Raw genomic sequence first — 17,653 nt, forward strand, 5'->3', positions numbered from 1 at the left:
ACAATTATATGCCTATGTGTACATTTTTTTTGATCAAGGCTATTTGGAGTCCTATATGCCTCACTTATCTGTATGTCAAGGTCTTCTCCCCTGCTTGGGAAGTTTTCTGCCATTATTTCTGTGAAGAGATTTTTTATGTCATCTGCACTCTCTCCTGTTTCTTCATTGAGCCCAATCAGTCATGTGTTATTCTTTTTTGCATCATCTAGTAGCTGGTGGATTGATTTCTCATGTTCCCTTATAATTTTGAAGCAATTTTTCTTTTCTTGGTCACTAATTGCAATCTTATCTTCTATATCTGAAATTCTGTCCTCACATAGGCTCATTCTGCTGTGTAGACTTTCAATAGAGTTTTTCATGTCCTGGAAATCTATTTGCATCTGTTTTATGGATTCCATTTGTTTCCTATGTTGGGATTCCATCATGTTCCTCAGCTCCTGTCTAGATTTATTAATCATGTCTTGCACTAGGGGCACAATTTCTCCTGTTATCTGAGAAATTATTTCTGATTTCATTTTTTCCAGATCCCCTTTTGTTGCCAGTTCAGTGGGTCCAGGTGGCTGAGTATCAGAGGGTTCCATCTCATTTCCCTTTGGGGTTGCTGTAGGTGATCTGGAAGTCTGGTTTTGAGACTTATTTATGTGTTTTCTCATTTCAACTGGGGTGGGGGGCTGTTAGCCCCTGCATGGATTACCTCCTCTGAGCTGGGTGAGGTGAGACAGGGGCTGGGAGCAGCGGTACGTATGGTGACCCAAAAGCCCTTTCCTGTGGGCTGTGAGCAGCGGGAGGGATGGTGGCCGGGAAACCCCTTCCTCTGGACCAGGAGCAGTGGGTTGGTGGCTCAGAAGCCCCTCCCTCTGGGCCAGGAGTGGTGGGAGGGATGGTGGCCCAGAAGCCCCTTCCTCTGGGCCAGGAGCACCGGGACAGAAGGTGGCCCAAAAGCCCTTTCCTCTGGGCTGGGAGCAGCAGGAGGGATGGTGACCGGGAAGCCCCTTCCTCTGGACCAGGAGCAGTGGGACGACGGCTCAGAAGCCCCTACCTCCTGGCCGGGAACAGTGGGACTCAGTACCTTGGTCTGGTGGTCTGGTGTCCTCTGTATCTTTGTAGTGTGGAATCAGGTGCCTGCCTGTCTGCAGCGGGGTGATTCAGTGTCTTCTGCGTGACTCAGGACCTCGGTAGGGCGTGCACAGACCTGTCTGTCTGCAGCGGGCTGATTCAGCATGTGTTCCGAGCAACTGGGGACCTTGCTAGGGTGTGGGCAGACCTGCCTGTCTGCAGCAGGGTGATTAGGCGTCTTCCACACGACTCCCAGAGAATGTTTTAAAATATAATTCTACCTTACAAATCCTTCTCATTAGTCCTACACTGTCCCCAAGATATGGTGTAAGGTAGGTTCTCTATGACCAGAAGAGTAGTGGTAACAGCCAGCTCTTTTGAGCATTTATCCTGTTCATTATGTCAGAATCTTTAACAATGACACAAGATAGAGCCATTGTTATCTTCATTTCACAAAAAACCCAGAAGCTTCAAGATTCAGTAACTGCCCTAGGTAACCAGCTAGTAAAATCCCACAGGCAGAATGTCTTTCACAGAACCATTTTGCTGTTCTTTCAAAAACTCTGAAAAGCCAGGATATCAACAGAAGGTTTGCCTCTCTCTTCAGCACCAGAGAGGTGGATATTTGTGCCCCAGTAGGAACAAAAGAAAAGAAAAAAGCCACAGAAAACAGCATAAGACTCAAGAGAGTGCCTAGTGGCTTTCCTTGTTAGGAAAAAATATGAGAAAATCTTAAAGAATATCTATGGTGATATTTATTAAATGACTCGAGTAAAAAGAGATTTAAAAAGTAAATGGAGTTTTTGTTTTCATTTTCAATATTATCTGAAAGAAATAGTTTCAGTGATGTCATTACATCAGTGGAACTCTGGCTGACTGAGGATAACTTCTCACTTTTATTATTTAGATTCAGTTTGGTACACTGGGCATACATGGGGCTTGGAGACCGGCACAAAGACAAATGGCCAGTTGATGGCTGCAAGCCTCATGGGCAGAAGAAATTCCCTGGTACTGGATGAGGGCCACTCTTTTCCTCTGGAATCAGAAGGAGGCCAGCAATGGCAAACCTGGATGAAATTGAGAGGGAGACTGAATTTGTTCTCAAGTCCAGTGATATTTTAAGGCATCATTTAACAAAATCACAGCTACATCCCATGAATACAGGAGAAGAAAAAAGGTTCCGGAGGAATCTTTTTTTTTTTTTCAGGCACTATTGTTTTCCTTCAGGTTTGATGTAGTGGTCACATGTTAGCAAGGCAGCACCATAATCCACATGGTCTGATTATGCAGTTCAAAGACCAAAAGTGAATCAAAAGATCTTCTTTTTAAAATCTCTCTTTTCTGATAAGAGAATTATAGAAAAAGTGGAAGTGATTAGAAGTCCATGTTTTGTTTGCCCAAGTGGGTGATGAAATGGAGAAGTTGAGTGGGTAGCTGAGTGTTCACCCAGGCCAGTTGCCATGTGACTCTTAGAGTCTGTAGGGAGGACACCATCAGGCAGTGTGAAAACAGAGAAGAAGGAAGGGCAGAGGAAGTAGAAAGAAAAAGAAAAGAAATACTGATGAACTCAGCTTGTCTATCGGGTTGAGCTTAAAATGGATTTTTCTCAGTAGTTGAATAGATCAGGCAGTCTACATTTTAAATCAAATAAATACTTGAAAAATTTCTGTAATTGTAGAATAAGAGAATGACCAGTGTATTTGTATGTATCTATGAGGATATAGGGAGGGCAATGATTAAATAATGAATACACATGCATATTAGGTTAATTTATCGAATATCTATACCAGGTAGAGGTGTTAGGTCAGTTTTTATAATACTGCCATTAGGGTCTGGCATGGTGGGGCTCTCCTGTAATCTTACCACTCAGGAGGCTCAGGCATGAAGACATCTCCAAGTTCCAGGCCAGACTGCACTACACAGTGAGAGCCTGTCTCAAAAAACAAAAAAATGAAAAGAATTTAAATGCCATTACAATAATTCTTTGAATTGATTCAATTTGTAGATGAGGTTTATGACAAAACAGTCCCTGATTTGTGTAACTCCAAAGCATGTGCTGTTGTTTAGAGTTTATATATTCTCTATTGTTATTGTCTACTTAATTTTACATCACTGGGTAGCTTGTATGTTTCTAATATTGTGTGTGTGTGTGTGTGTCTGTTTTTTTTTTTCTTTTGGTGCTAAGTATCTAACCTAGAGCCTTGCACATGCTAGGCAAGCACTCTAACAATAACCTATATTTTTTAGAAAGCAAAACTAATGTTTTAACTTTTGTTATATCATATTATAATTTTGCATATCGTGTATAAAGAAATAATCACTTTTTTGACCTTTAACATATTGTTTAAGTTTGTTAAACAGTAAATATTTTGTGGTAAAGTACACTTGATATTTCACAGAAGACATCTAAGTTACTTAAAATTTTGTAAACTTTCGGGTATACACTAGGCCAGAGGACTAAAATCCTGAGTAATTGCTGCTTATATAAAATTTCAGTGCATGATCAGACACCTCGGATTTCAGTTAAAATGAGAGATTCTGACTCTCTAAGTATTACTGGATGTTTCTGAAATTTAGATTCATTGAGAGGCAATTTAAAGCCGAAGGAAGACAGTGTTGTAGATTATCATAAATAGCTACCTAGCTGAAAAGAATGCATCAAGCTACTTAACAGGACATCACGACCTTCAGGAGGATTTGTAGGAGAATAAAGGAAGTCTGGCACCTCGGAGGTAAAGTTGAGAGGACTCAGGGACTTTCTTCCAGTCAGGGTTAGAAAGGGTCAGGGAAACCAGACCTGCACAGGAGAGAAGCTTTGCTGCTGCCCGGGAGTCGCTGTCCTCCATCGTTCTCCCCTCTCCCTAGGGGCACAGGCCAGCCAGCACTGTGGCAGGTGAGGCTTAGGGTGCTGCCGCTGTACATCCGCCATGCTTCCCATTCAAGCAGACACCTCAAAACTTGACTGAAAGGAACTTTACATCCACTTAAATTATAAATAAGCAAATCTCTTAGATCTATCACTGTTTGATGATCATTAATTAGGTACTACTAGGTAGTAGTACAGCTCCTAATATAGCAATATGATGTGGAAGCTGAGAACTAATTGATTATTTAACTTTGAAGGTCTTTTCTGGCTCTTCAACCCAAGACTTACCTAACCTCAGTCCTAGAACTATTAATTTGTTGTTCAGTAAATGATTTTCATCCTTTATGGGAAAGGAGTCCATTGGTTTGCAGATGTGCCTTTTTCAGTGGCTCTGTTGTGTTGTTTAGATTGTCACATATGAATTGAGCATTGTCCAAATATTCACAGAACAATGGAAGCCATTTTTCACTTGCAAAATTCTTTTCATTTTGTAAGACCCCAGAGTCCTTTCCTCATATACCACGATTCAAGCACATTGGCATTAAGTGTCAATCCTAGAGCGGCAGAGAACCTGGCTTATATGCCTTGCAATGGTTATTCATTTAACTTTGAATCCCATGGCCCCCGAAATCTCTGGATTTTCAGATTTCTGTTTTTACTCTCATCCTTACTCTATATGTGTGAGCAAGACAGGAGGGATGGGGGCCGGGGATTTAGCTCAGTGTTTCCACTGCCTGCCTCACAAGCTCAAGGTCCCAAGTTCGATCCCCAGTACCAAAGAAAAAAAAAAAGATAGGTGAGATGAATCACAAAATAAATGAATAGGAGATTCTGAAAGCAAAAAAATTAGTGCTCTCAGAGCAGAAATTCAGCGAGAATATATCTTTACCGTATTGGTTATTGAATGTATGCTAATATTGAGACAGAGAGAGAGACAGAGTCAGAGACAGAGAGAGAGACAGAGATCCTTGGAGAGATTGCTGGGGGCTGAAAGGTTGTCTGAGTTTCTTATAAACCCTCACCCTCCACATGTAGTTAGAGGCAAACCCCATGACTGCCGGTAGCTTTGAGCTTCCTGACTGACAGGACTCCAGAATAACTCTTAACAAAGGAGGTATGCATGTTTTGAATCCTATTTCATGTTGTTTAGGGATATTTTCCATTACATAGTACTGTTTTCCTACTCGGTCATTTTTGAATCTCTTTAAAAAGTATCTTTCCCCAGGCATGCCACATGTAACCTTTTGTTTTAGAGAATTCTTAATAGAAATTCCAGTCTGTAGAGGGAGTTAGCTACGTGGTAAGCATCATCATAACACAGCTAAACAAGTTGAAATAGGCCCTCCATTTTCAGAAGCTTCCTGGTCTTTCACTGAAGCTCAGTATTCCCCATTATTAATTCTGCACAGTGTTTAGAGGAGTGAAGTTAAAGCAAGGGCTGTATCTTCAGAATGCTTGTCTTTTTCAGACACAGGTAAATCGGTGCCTAGAAAAAGGGGGAAGGGAGCTTATGAATTCCACAGAACTTCTTATGTGTGTGCCTGGCCACTACACTGTATAGAAAACACAGAACTGAATCACAAATAGCCCTTGCACTGGCCAAACTGTTGTAAGTGTGGAACATGGAAGAATGGTCTCTGCTCAACACAGTGCCCTAGAGGGGCCCTTGGAAGGAGAGACCCCCGTGGAACTGCTGGAGCCTGTATGGCCTCACATCTCACAGGTTGTTCTAGGGCCACCCAGGTCCACAGTCTGCCAGGCATTGCTGCTGCAAAACGTTCCTTCCCTTGGGGACTGAAAGTCTGGTAGACTAAGAAAACTGTGCTAATGGTGCTTTGATGTAAATTAAAGTCAGAAGGAGTTTCTTTACTCATGTGTTTGTTCTAATGTAGTTTTGGAGATTTCCTAGGGATAGTGAAAGAATACTGCAGGTATCTGCCTTTTCCCCCTGCATGTTCTCTCAAGTCAGAAAATGCGGGTAACCTAGAGTTCTGGGGCTAAATGCTCCCTGTGTCACGGTGCCCAATTCCTCAGGATGAACAGGCTAGGCTGGACATCTGCTCATCTGTTAAGAACCACCTCTTACTGCTGCATGTACGATAGACATGTGCCCATGCTGGCCTCCCACATTAATGGGCAGGCTGGGTCCTCTGAAGCATTACACTCCCCATTTCCTACCTTTCTACACCCTTACCTGTCCTTCAGCCCCAGCTCCCAATTGAGGAAAACTCATGGTAATCAACTCCTGAACCACCCAATTTCAAAATAGGCATTATTTGATTGTTAATTTTTCCTGTGTATCATTTATTTCTCTTTCTTTCTTTTTTCTACATCCACTTCACAAGGAAGAGCCATGCACTGGTTCACAGGCCTGGTCAGTGGAGACAGTAAGGTTCTGTGATTTGCTTATTTTAATGAGAAACCAGCACTCCAGGGCTCAGGGTTGCTGTGTGTGCGAGCAAACCATGGCTGCCGCCGTACAAGCACAGGTGGGAGTGGCTGCTTCTTCAGCATGTAAAACCGTTATGAGCAGTGCTACAAATGCTTTTTCCCATTTTTAAGAAAATGCCTAGAGCAAACTGAGCAAATCACTTTTTAAATATAAGCTGTTGCATTTTCTGCTTTTCTTGTCTCTTATCATGTTTGGGTTTCATTACATTTTAAAATATGACAATATTAAAATATTTCCAGAAGGGAAAGGATAGAATGCTACTTTTTAAACAAATCTTGTTTGAGAGATAATCTTGACAGATATTTGTTGTGCTTATGTTGGGCAGCAGAAAACAAAGCAAGCACAAAACAAAAAGCAAAAGGAAAAGCAAACCAAAAAACCCAAGCACAAACCATAAACCCAACATTTAAAAAACCTCCCAGTGGAACATCTATCATTTAAATTTGGACTCTAAAACAGAATCATTTTTAATTTTTATTTATTTTTTAAAATTTTTATTTATTTCTACTTTTTGTAAGTATGGCTTAATTAGAACACTATAAAAACGGTTCTGTGAATAAAATGAAGAGAACTTTTTCTAGGGGGTAATGTTATAAAATCTCACGAGTAACTGTAAAATGAGAGTCTGAATCAGGAATCCTTAAAAACTGGACTCTTAACTTGGAGAAATGCCCAGGCATTTCTCTTCATGCCTGGGCTGCTTGGCTGAGTGGAAGTGTTTCTTGGTCAGATGTTCAGAACACACAGCAATACTGCCCTCCTCAGCTTCCCCGAGGCAGGCGCTGGGCTTCAAGTGTGTAAATGCATGGCTGGTGAGTTTTAAATAAACCTTAGCTTAGACAGAAGACTTGGAGTTGTCTGGCTTTGCTGACTCTGACATCAACAGACAACCTGGGCCACCTCTCCATGGTGACTGCCTATATAAATCAAAAACTCCAAGGGAGGTACATGATCCTTGATGCTTCTCTGCATATGTAATACTAAGAGTTCTTAAAAGATCTTTATTCTATGGTCCAATAGAAATACATGACTCCTTTTCTCATCCATGCTGTGTTGGAATTAAGAAAACATTCTGAATGCCAGAGAGGGAGAGGAATATACGAGGTCAGGGAAATTAATATATAAAGGTAGAAAGCAAGAATACGACTTTAAAGCTGTACCTTTTGTCATAGAGAAAACAGATTAAACTCAGTTGTCCCTGAATATTAAAAAGTAGAGTGAACATAGGATCCAGACTAGATTAATGCTATTTTGATGTCTACATGAAATATGAGTATCTTTTACATTGTAAATACATTTGAGAGACAGTAATGTAATATAATGGCATAAGGTAATATATGAAAGTTTTGCAAAAACTTTCCATAAAAATGTCTAGAGAAAGAAATGTGGCTTACATTCTAAATGATGTGTATAGGCAGTACTCTGTGGTGTGCAGAGCACGTTCAGAATGGGATGCGTGTCAGTGCTGTGGTGCACTAAGAGGTGGCAGGTGCTGAAGGTTTGTGCCTGGGTTGTGAAAAGTAATTGGGAAGGGTGTAATCCTGTATGAGTGAGAGCGGCTAGCATGTTCCCATTTTAGGAGTTAGCCATTCATATAAACACGCTTATGTGCATATGTGGTTTGTGGGGATATGGAGAGCTCAACTATGACCTTCATTACAGTATTGATTGTCAGCAGCAGAATGCAAGTCTAATTAGTTCAAGTGAAAGGGAAGGGTGATATTGGATTGTTTCCCAGACCTCAAGGAAGAATTTCCACTGAGTCTCAGAGTGAGCAACAGCATACCTTGGCTGGCTATCTGGAAGCAGAAGTTCTCTCTAGCTTCTGTTCTCAGCTACCTGCCATGCATGCCTCATTCCTCCCTCCAACCTGTTTGACTGGCCGTCCTTCAGCATGGCAGGACATAGAACCCCCAATGCACCCAAGACATCGTCATACCTGTTGTCACACAAAGCCATGGAAGATCTTTTTCTTAGAATATCCAGAACAGGATTCCAGCCCATTGTGAATGAAATGTTCCACTGTGTTGCCACCCCTGGCATCAGGACAGGGACTTGCAGCAGAGAGACTGACTTCCTGTGCGCCCTCAGGTCAGATTCTCCTTCCTGGTTATTGCTCTGTAAGCAATTTCCAGTCTCCAGTCAGCAAGCTTCACAAGGATTTGGAAAGTGGTCACTGCTTGGAATTCAGAAAACAGTTCCCATGCAGACTCTACCAGTGTACCACCTTCTTAATTTGTAGGAGAGCCCAACTCTATCCATGTCTACAGGGTACAAAAATTGCAAACAAAAAACTAACTGGACACTGCGCGTCTGAAAATTATTACTAACTGCTAGAGGTCATGTGATTGTTCAGGCCTGCTCTGCTTTCAGATAACCTTGCCATATTATCGAAATACACATTCCTTTTTTATCATTGTTTGAAAATTATGGTCCTCATGAATAAATACTGTTTCAACAATGGTGCATAGTGTTGGTTTTAAGGACAAGTGCATCCTCCCTATGGCCTCAGCAGCAGGGGCAGCCAGGACCCCTCTTGTCCTTCATCCATCTGTGCCTGTAAGTGCACAAGTTCCCATCCAACCCTCCCTCAGGGACAGTGGCTGGCACTGTCCTAGGCTCTAGGATGTCAACACAGAACAAGAAGAAATGTTGACTCTTCTGGAATTTGCTTTTAGATAAGGGAAAACGAACAAAAACAAGTATGGCCATGCACCTCCTAATGGTGTTTGTATCAACAATGGAACCTGTGCAGATTGGTAGTCTCGTTAGATTATCCTCCAGCTAAAGAATTCCTATGGCCTGGAGATGTTGGGGCGGGCATTCTGCTCCGGCTTGTGGTGCTAAGCTCTACACAAGCATACCTGTTGTCCTATGGAAGTGCAGTACAAGCAGCTATGAGCAGAGCAGCTCATAGTGCTTGATAATGATGATGACAATGAAACTGTCACTGGCTTGATTATTTACTACTTTATATTTTGTTACTTTAAAAGTATACTCTTCAGCTTGTTAAGGAATATTCAGTGTAGAGCAGTGTTACACCAGCATGAACACCCACTATTCCATGTTTACTCTGTGTGTCAGGTCCAGTGACTGAGCAATGCCATCTAGGTTTATGTAACATGCTCTATGTTTTAACGCAATGATGAAATTGCCTAGTGATGGTGCTCAGAAATTCTCCTCATCATTAAGTGACACATAATGGTATTTAAACAATAAAGTATTAGTCAACCTCTAAATACGTAAAAAGAGCCACTTTTTTAAAAAAGTAAAATAAATCGAGGGTGTAGTATGGCATGAGTGGGTGTCTCTTTAGCTGGACAGTGAGATCAGAGATTCCTTAACCCGAATCTAGCAGTTGCGGCTGTACAGCCAGCTCAAGCCTCCTGCAGGGAGCAGTAGGGGCCCAGAAGGTGGTGAGGGTGGAGAACCCTCGCCACCTCAGCCCTCAGAGACTCTGAGTCCTGCTCTGGCTGCTGCTCACCCTCTCTTTGGAGCCCCAGGGTTAACTTGGCCCCTTTGTTCCCTTCTGTCTCCTTGCACTCAGATGTGTTTCCCTTCCCTGGTTCAAGACAAGGCACAAATTTGAGACGCCTGAATTGTTTTATTTCAGCTTTCAAGGAGTGTTTCTTTGCCTTTTGTAATCATTTTTAAACTGCTGCACAAACAGTAAAGTCAAACGCTACAAGAGAACACACAAAAAAGGAGTTTTTACAGAATTATTGACTTCAAATTATCAGTCTCCCCATCTACATTTATAGGCATACGTGTATGAATTCAAACAACAGATTTATTTGTTTATAAGGTAAATGCATACACATTCATTTGCAAATGTGTTGGATATATTTTTCTTGTTCGGTGTCTTGTTTCTCATTTATGTTAGATATCTTTTCGTATCATTGCATATGGATTTGCTTTATTCTTTGTAACAGCTGCATCTTATTTCTTTGTATGGATACAAAATACATGCATTGTTTATCCAGACCTTAATAGATACTTGGGTTGTTTACAGTCTTTACTATTGCAAAGAAAACCAATCTCATAAATGTGTTTTGGCACATTGGCTGTCTTAAATTTTGTGTGTGTGTGCATATGTGTGCATATGTGTGTGCCTGTGCATGTTAAATTTATATATGAGGATGATAATAAAACACTCGGGTTTGCATGCTGAAACTTGTCAAACATTGGCAATTTCACACGATTAACATAGTAGATATTTTCAGATTCCTCTCAGCCTTACTTGGTTTGTTTGTTTTTAATTTCTAACAGCTTTTGAAACAGACAGGAAATATCTTGGATGCTAAGCTCTGCTGGATAAGATGAGGAAACTGTGGATTGTTATCACTACAAAATTATAGTCTCCTATTAACTAGACCTACGTTTCATTCAGGAATATTTCCAGCAAGCTGTCCCCCCTTCCTTGCAGCACTGAAGTGCCACTGAAAGACTTAGGTGTGGAACAGGCAAGAAGAGAAAATGTGGGCTTGGAGTCCAAATTGGTTCCAGGATGACATCGGACCAATTATTTAAGCTCTATAGTTTTGTCCAAATAATGAATACAGATATTATCTATCTTTAAAATGAATAAGATGATGCCTGTGGCACTGCCTAGCACAATATTTGGCAGTACAGTCTTGCACAAGTGAATCAAACCAACCTCCCTTCCTCTCTCTCTCTTTCCTCTCCTCTCTATGATGGTCTGGATCTCCAGACTGCGGGGGTGCTCTGAGGAGAGGTTGCTTGTCTGGCCACACAACCATACTAGTGTTAACTGGCATCTAGAAATCACTTTTGCCCCAGAGATAGATAACTCCTGAGCTGCTTCTGTTATCCACGGCTCCTCCTTCTACCCTAGGAGACAAGGTCATTGGGTTGTGGCCTCAAGTCCTGGCTGGCACCTATCCAAATCAGGCCCTGTGTGTATCGTGACCGGGGACCCAATGGAGGAACACAGCTGGTCCCACTATGCCCGATTCTGCTGCCCACTGACTGAAACATTCCATGCCCTTGAGCAACCATCACCCCCTTGTACAATCATCACCCAGAATGAGTTACTGTGGAGAAGCTCTAACTCCAGGAGGCCTACATTTTACTATCGCTGCCATTTGTATACATTGACTATCCTTTGTTGTTATTCCCTTGTTAAATCAAAAACTCAAATACTGTGTCCAATGCTAATATACCTCTCATGAAATATTGTCATTAAATATGAACGTATAGTGCTTTTTTTTCAGATGAGGAAGAGAGACATTATGCTTCTGTGTTTTGGAATAGGGGAAGGAGCGCTTCAGGGGCTGGAAGAGACTGCCTGCATTGAAAGGCTGGTATTGAGCTTGGTGCCTTCATTCTTGGGGAGCAAACCTCCTCTCCCTGATACCACTTTTCTTTCCTGGGAAGCACAGTGCACAACACTCGCCCAAACCCGGGCCACAGGGGTGTATGTGCACTGTGCCTGACATGTGTCATGGCACAAAGGCAGTCCTGCATGCATGATGACTTCCATTTGTGATTCTCTACTGGGCTCTGGCCCTGGATGTTCTTGCTTCTGAGCACTGTCAAGTTTCAGGATTGTAGAGCACTTGTATGACCACAGATAAGGCCGTACAATTTTTCACAGCATTTATGATTAAAATATTCTTTTCAAGAAACAAAAACTGAGCTTTTTTTTTAACCTATCTGGTTGATGTTCAATTTGGAAAAAGTTTTGAAATGGATGCAAGAGGATGAGAAAGTGAAAAGATAAGGTATCCTGTAATACCCTCTTGTCCTTGGTAGAAAAGATATTTTTTTTAAAGTGTTCTTTTGAAGTTATTCTTACCCTGTTTAGAAATCCCATTGCAGGATGAGAAGCGCAGAGTCAAATGTATAGAGATATTCCAATTGTAGAAACTTGTTCTAATAATTGCAAATTTGCTTTCTTTCTAATTTTCAACTAATTCTGGGTCACAGGCGAGGTAGATTTGGAATCATTAGACATGTCACTGCTTTCTGAAGGACTTAAACCAACCACAGGGAGGAGCCTCAAACATATATTTATAGTACTCAGTAGTAGGGTAATCATCTTGTGGGGCTTCCATTTGGAAGCCTCATGCACACACCATGCTAATAAAGCCAGCCTTTCCTTCAATTGCTAAGAAATATTTTTTTGTAATGCCAGGGTATCATGCTGGCCTTTGAATTGGCAGATGTTTCAGTCTAATGCTTGGAAGCCAGCATTTCAACAGAGCAATTTGTGAGCTTTTATACACCGGCTGATAGTTCCTCAAGTACTTGTCTGTTAAATTGGTTTTGAAAAGAGGAATGTTCCTTTCTCTGACTTATTTTTAGATCAGAAATCATTCTTCCATATGAGCAATAGTTTTTCTCAAAATACACTTATAAAGCAATATCTGCCTTATTAAGCAATATATTTTACTGAATTTTAACCTTCAAATTATAACTTCTGTTGACAGTTCACAGTAGATTTTTCTTATGCAGTATCCTCATTAGAATAACTTCAGTCATACTTAGGTTCTCTGCATCTTCACCCAAAAGGGACCAGTTGAAATAATCCTGAGAGGCAAGTAACATAAAATCTTAAAATTATGTTATTTCCCACTTAAAATTTTGTGAATTCATGAAGAATTAAATACTTCATAGCTGGGTAGACAGAACTGAAGTTGTCATGAGCAGGTGTTATCTAAGTTTGACCCTTGATAATTTATAAAGATGAAGATGAGCTAATGGCAGAGGCTTTAAAGCCTGCCAGATATGGAGAGCAGCCAGCCATCCTGGAAAGGGCATGAACTTAGATCAGAAGAACTGAATTCAGTCCTACTGAAACATTTGTCAATCATGCCACCCTGAGTAAATTACTAAATCTTTTAGTTTCTCTGCATACAAGTCTATAAAATTGGAATGGTTATTTCTGTCCACTCTCAGGGTTGTTAAAAGAATCAGAGTCAACAATGCAATTGAAGAGCAATGTAGCCCTCAGGCTTTCCACGTGCTGGTGTATGGATCGCCTCTACTTTCAGTTCTGTAAGCTTTTCTAAGGTGGAGATTGTATCTTTGAGTCACAAACACTTTATAGGTCCCGAGTAAATGAAGAAACACACTGCATAAATATGGACAATGCTGGGTGTGGTGGTGCACACCTGTGATCCCAGCACTCCAGAGGCTGAGGCAGGAGGATTGCTGTGAGTTTGAGGCCGGCCTGGGGTACATAGTGAGTTCAAGGACAGTCTGAACAACATGGCAAGACCCTGTCTCAAAAAAAATTTTTAATTTAAATTATATATATATATATGTATATATATATATATGGATAGAAAACACAGAGGGCAATTGTCCCACTTTTCTATGAGGTTTGTTATTTTGCATTTTTCCTAGAATCATAAAATATAACTCTCTTTTGTTATTTACCAATGCAACATACTCATGGGTCAGTTTGCTAACTTGTTTACCTAGTAAGGGATTTTAAGCGTAGTAGATGCTGGCCTGTTAGCGGTATGCAGTTCTAAGTAAGTCTGAAGCCAGACACTAGGACTAGGACTCAGAGGCCCAATGCTGGTGTGACACTGAGTGTCACCTGACAGAACATAACAGCAGCGGGCTGGTTGCACAGCCTGCAACTCTTCAGAGAAAATAGCATATATTTACTTCCTAATTTTACTGGAAAGTAAAAATATTCATTCTTGTGTCACCATGGCTTCAGCTACCGATCAATGGGGGAAATTTTAGTTCTATGACTTCCATTATTTCATATCAGTTGCTTTTGGTAACAATGGATTGAGGACTCTTAACAGCCCTGTTCCCGCAAAAGATAAGACTGCTGGTTGAGATTATGATGGCCAACAGATGAAACAATGTGTCCATACCCATTAATTTTGTTTCTTTTTGGGAATACTTAAATTTGAACCCAGGGCCTAGGCATCTCTATCATTGAGTTACATCCCCACCCCCTCTTCAATCTCATTTTTAGATAAGTTCTTGCTAAGTGGCCCAAACTGGCCTCAAATTTGTGATCTCCCTGCCTCAGCCTCCTGAGTACTTGAGATTTCAGGGGTGTACCACCACACCTGGCAAATTTTTCTTAATATTTAATAAATGAATTGAGTAAACTAAATCCCATATATGTATAAAATAACCACAAGTAATGCAAGTTGATCTATACATTTAATCAAGAATGATACTTTTTTTGAACTGTGTGTGTTACATGTAACTTACTCTCTAAAAATTAGACTTTCAACTTTTACCACCTTTTAATATTTTATACCTAATCTCAAAACATTGTCAGTACAATATAATTTTGGATCATTAGTAGCTAATATTCACTTATATTTAATGGAAAAGAACTTTCAGATGCTGGCTTCTCATTTCCAAAAATTATAAAAATCAGAAATTTATGATAAAATATGAGGGAGCTTGAGCAAATATCTCAAGGTGCAGAACAAGTTCTTTTCATGTCTTTCTTTTTCAGTGACTTGAAACTTCAGTGACTTCAATCCTTTTTGAATTCAGAAAGTTTTCATTCTGTTCATGGAGAAAACTTCTCATAAACAACACCCCAGAGAGCAGCCCGCACCTTATGGCAAGGGCTTTTAGCTCCTGCTATCCTGGAGTCCAGGAGCTGACTCCTGAACTGCAGTAAATTCCACCACCACCCCTTCAACCTTGGCACTAAGGGAAAGCCTTACTGGCTGAACTGGATGTGATTCAACAGTGAAGAATAAATTCATTTCAGGGCTGGAGCCCTGGGTAGTCTTAACTCCACTTCAGAGTTAATTTTTCTTCAGTTTTTTAAAATTGTGCCTATGTATGGCACATATGTGATAAATCACATGTGTAATGACCAAGTCAGGGTCTCAACATTGCCATTTTCTTCAACATTTAACCTTTCTTTGTGTTTCAAAACTTCAAACTCCTCTCCTTTAGATCCCTATAACACGTATGAACTTGTGGTAAACTACAGTTCTGTGCTGCCCTGTGGAGCGCCAGAACTTCTACCTCCTGTCAAGCTGTACTTTGGTACCATTGTCCCACCTCCCTCTACCCTGAACCCCCATCCATTCCCTGCCATGCCTCCAGCGCCCTCCATTCTCCATCCCTAGGAGAGCAACCATTTCTGCTTTCATAGCTGAGGGACAACATGCAGCATTTGTCCTGCAAAGTTATGTTTTTGTTTTTATTTTTATCTGCCCAGTGTAGCTCAGTTGCCTGAGGGTTTTGGGAGCCCCTCAGTTCTCTAGAGGCCAATAGCCTTTCTCAGCCGATGTTGGCACCAGCAGGCTCCCCATTTCTTCCAGGCCTTTCATCCTTATGGAGACTGGGGAAGTGGGATATGCCAGACACTCACTAGAGGGCAGCAAGGGGTCAGGGGAACCAAGTCTTTAGACACTTCCTGGACTTTTATTAACATGTGTTAGAAAAAAAAAAACCTACCTTTTTTTTGTTGTTAAATTCTTTTATTGGTACATTTTAGGTATACAACACAATTACATTTCTCATTGGGAATTGTACCTTTACATAATGCATGTTGGTTCTTATTTTTTCTCCATTCCTAGCCCTCCCTTCAACCCCTCCACCCTTCCCTATTTACAAAGACTTTATTTCCATTTTTTTCCATTTCTCAGCATTTTTCCTTTCCCTTCTTTCCTTTCCCCTGCCCCTCCCACTACCCCTACCCCTTTGGACCTTTTCTTCCTAATTTGCATTATCGATTATTCATTCTAATCATTGGTACATTTTAGGTGCTGGTGGGAGTGTAGACTGGTGCAAGCACTGTGGAAATCAGTATGGAGATACCTCAAAGAACTAGGACTGGAAGTCCCATTTGATCCCACTATTCCACTGCTGGGGATCTACCCCAAAGAATTAAAAGAATCATACCACAGTGATATATGTGCGCCCATGTTCACAGCAGCATAGTTTGTGATAGCTAAAACTTGGATATAAACCAAATGCCCATCAACTGGAGACTGGATAAAGAAAATGTGGGTTTTTTATGAAATGGAGTACTACTCAGCCATAGAAAATGAGAAATTAGAGACATTTATAGCTAAATGGATGGACATTGAGGCGATACTCTTAAGTGAAATAAATAGGACACACATGTATAAATACTGAATAGTTTCTCAGGTGGGAGAAACTGAAAGTGTAAATAAGGACTAAAATATATAATAGGTAATGTGAAATAGGAAGAAAAGGGTCAAAGGGGACGGAAGTGGGAGGGCTAGGGGAAAGGATAGAAGGGAGTGGGATTAATATGAAAAAATGGAAAAATAGGAACAAAATCTTTGTAAATAGGGAGGACTGGAGGGGTTGAAGGGAGGGCTGGGCAAGGGTGAAAAATAAGAACCAAGAGAGACTATGTAAACGTGCAAATTTCCAATGATGAATGTCATTATATTGTATACCTACCATTTTTTTAAAAGCTTATTCACTGCTATTTCTGGTAAAATATTATGGTGTCCACAATCTATGGATATATGTGCATTTTACAAAACCATCAACAAAATACCAGTTTGACTAAAACATCACTCCTACAGTGAAAGAACTCTGCCAATGCCAATGAATTCCTCCTTTCTGCTTCCTAGAATCAGCTGTGCACTAAGGAACCGAGAGTTCTCAAGGGGCCTGTGCTGGGCTCCTGCCAGGAACCCAGCCACCTCGGCATGGGTGCTGGGGAGGAGGCCTAGAGGCCAGCAGGGAAGAGTGACAAAACTGTCGGGTCAGTGTGGTGACACAGGGTTCACCTGCAGCAGGTAAATAGCTGTACAGGCTAACTGTTTGCAGGACGGAAAGTCACTCACACTGTCTTTCAACACAGTTGCCTAAAGAATGGGGCAAAGAGTCTGAGCATGTGAATTTTCAGCTTTACGCTGTGAGGGAGGAGCCCAGCTCCACAATGCACTCAGAGGAAGGAAGGGGAGCAGGTTGGCAGAGGAGTTTCTGGGGTATCGTGAGGAGAAATAACTATGTGCATGGTGACAAGGGGAAGGTGTGACCAAGGGAAGCATGCTCTTAATCCTCATGTACCACACAGAGAGTGTCACTGGCGCATGCGAGAGCCCTAAGAAGAGAAGAACATTAAAGTGCCCCAGGACCCTGCCAAGGAAAAGGGAGGCTTAGGCTACAGAAGTGGTGATAGTTTTCCTGGCAAGGCCTGACTATGAACATTTGTTATTAGCCATTTCACTGCTGCCTCAGCTCTTTGAGTATATCCCACAGGAAGCACGAACTTTACAACACAGCTGGTAACTAAAATTAACAAATTGCAAATAAGTTCCCAAATTTCA

At 41.2% G+C, this 17,653-nt stretch overlaps 2 protein-coding genes and 1 long non-coding RNA gene across 3 annotated transcripts in view; 2 read left to right on the forward strand and 1 right to left on the reverse strand.

The window, feature by feature from the left end:
• Arhgap24 (Rho GTPase activating protein 24) overlaps nt 1–17,653 on the forward strand; it is a 400,876-nt gene that overhangs the window by 158,170 nt on the left and 225,053 nt on the right. The gene's annotated exons all lie outside the window — the stretch shown is intronic.
• LOC101711674 (lipid transport auxiliary protein 1-like) overlaps nt 1–17,653 on the forward strand; it is a 219,126-nt gene that overhangs the window by 158,082 nt on the left and 43,391 nt on the right. The window lies entirely within an intron of this gene.
• On the reverse strand, nt 1,823–8,688 carry LOC147825466 (uncharacterized). Its single transcript, XR_015440752.1, has 3 exons — nt 8,314–8,688; nt 2,920–2,986; nt 1,823–2,123 (listed from the first exon to the last, which is right to left on the reverse strand). It is a non-coding gene; the product is annotated as an uncharacterized LOC147825466 (long non-coding RNA).

The sequence above is a fragment of the Heterocephalus glaber genome, unplaced genomic scaffold (assembly GCF_053883595.1).
Source record: "Heterocephalus glaber isolate CG9 unplaced genomic scaffold, H.glaber_assembly_v1.0 deba00001503, whole genome shotgun sequence".
Classification (NCBI taxonomy): domain Eukaryota; kingdom Metazoa; phylum Chordata; class Mammalia; order Rodentia; family Bathyergidae; genus Heterocephalus; species Heterocephalus glaber.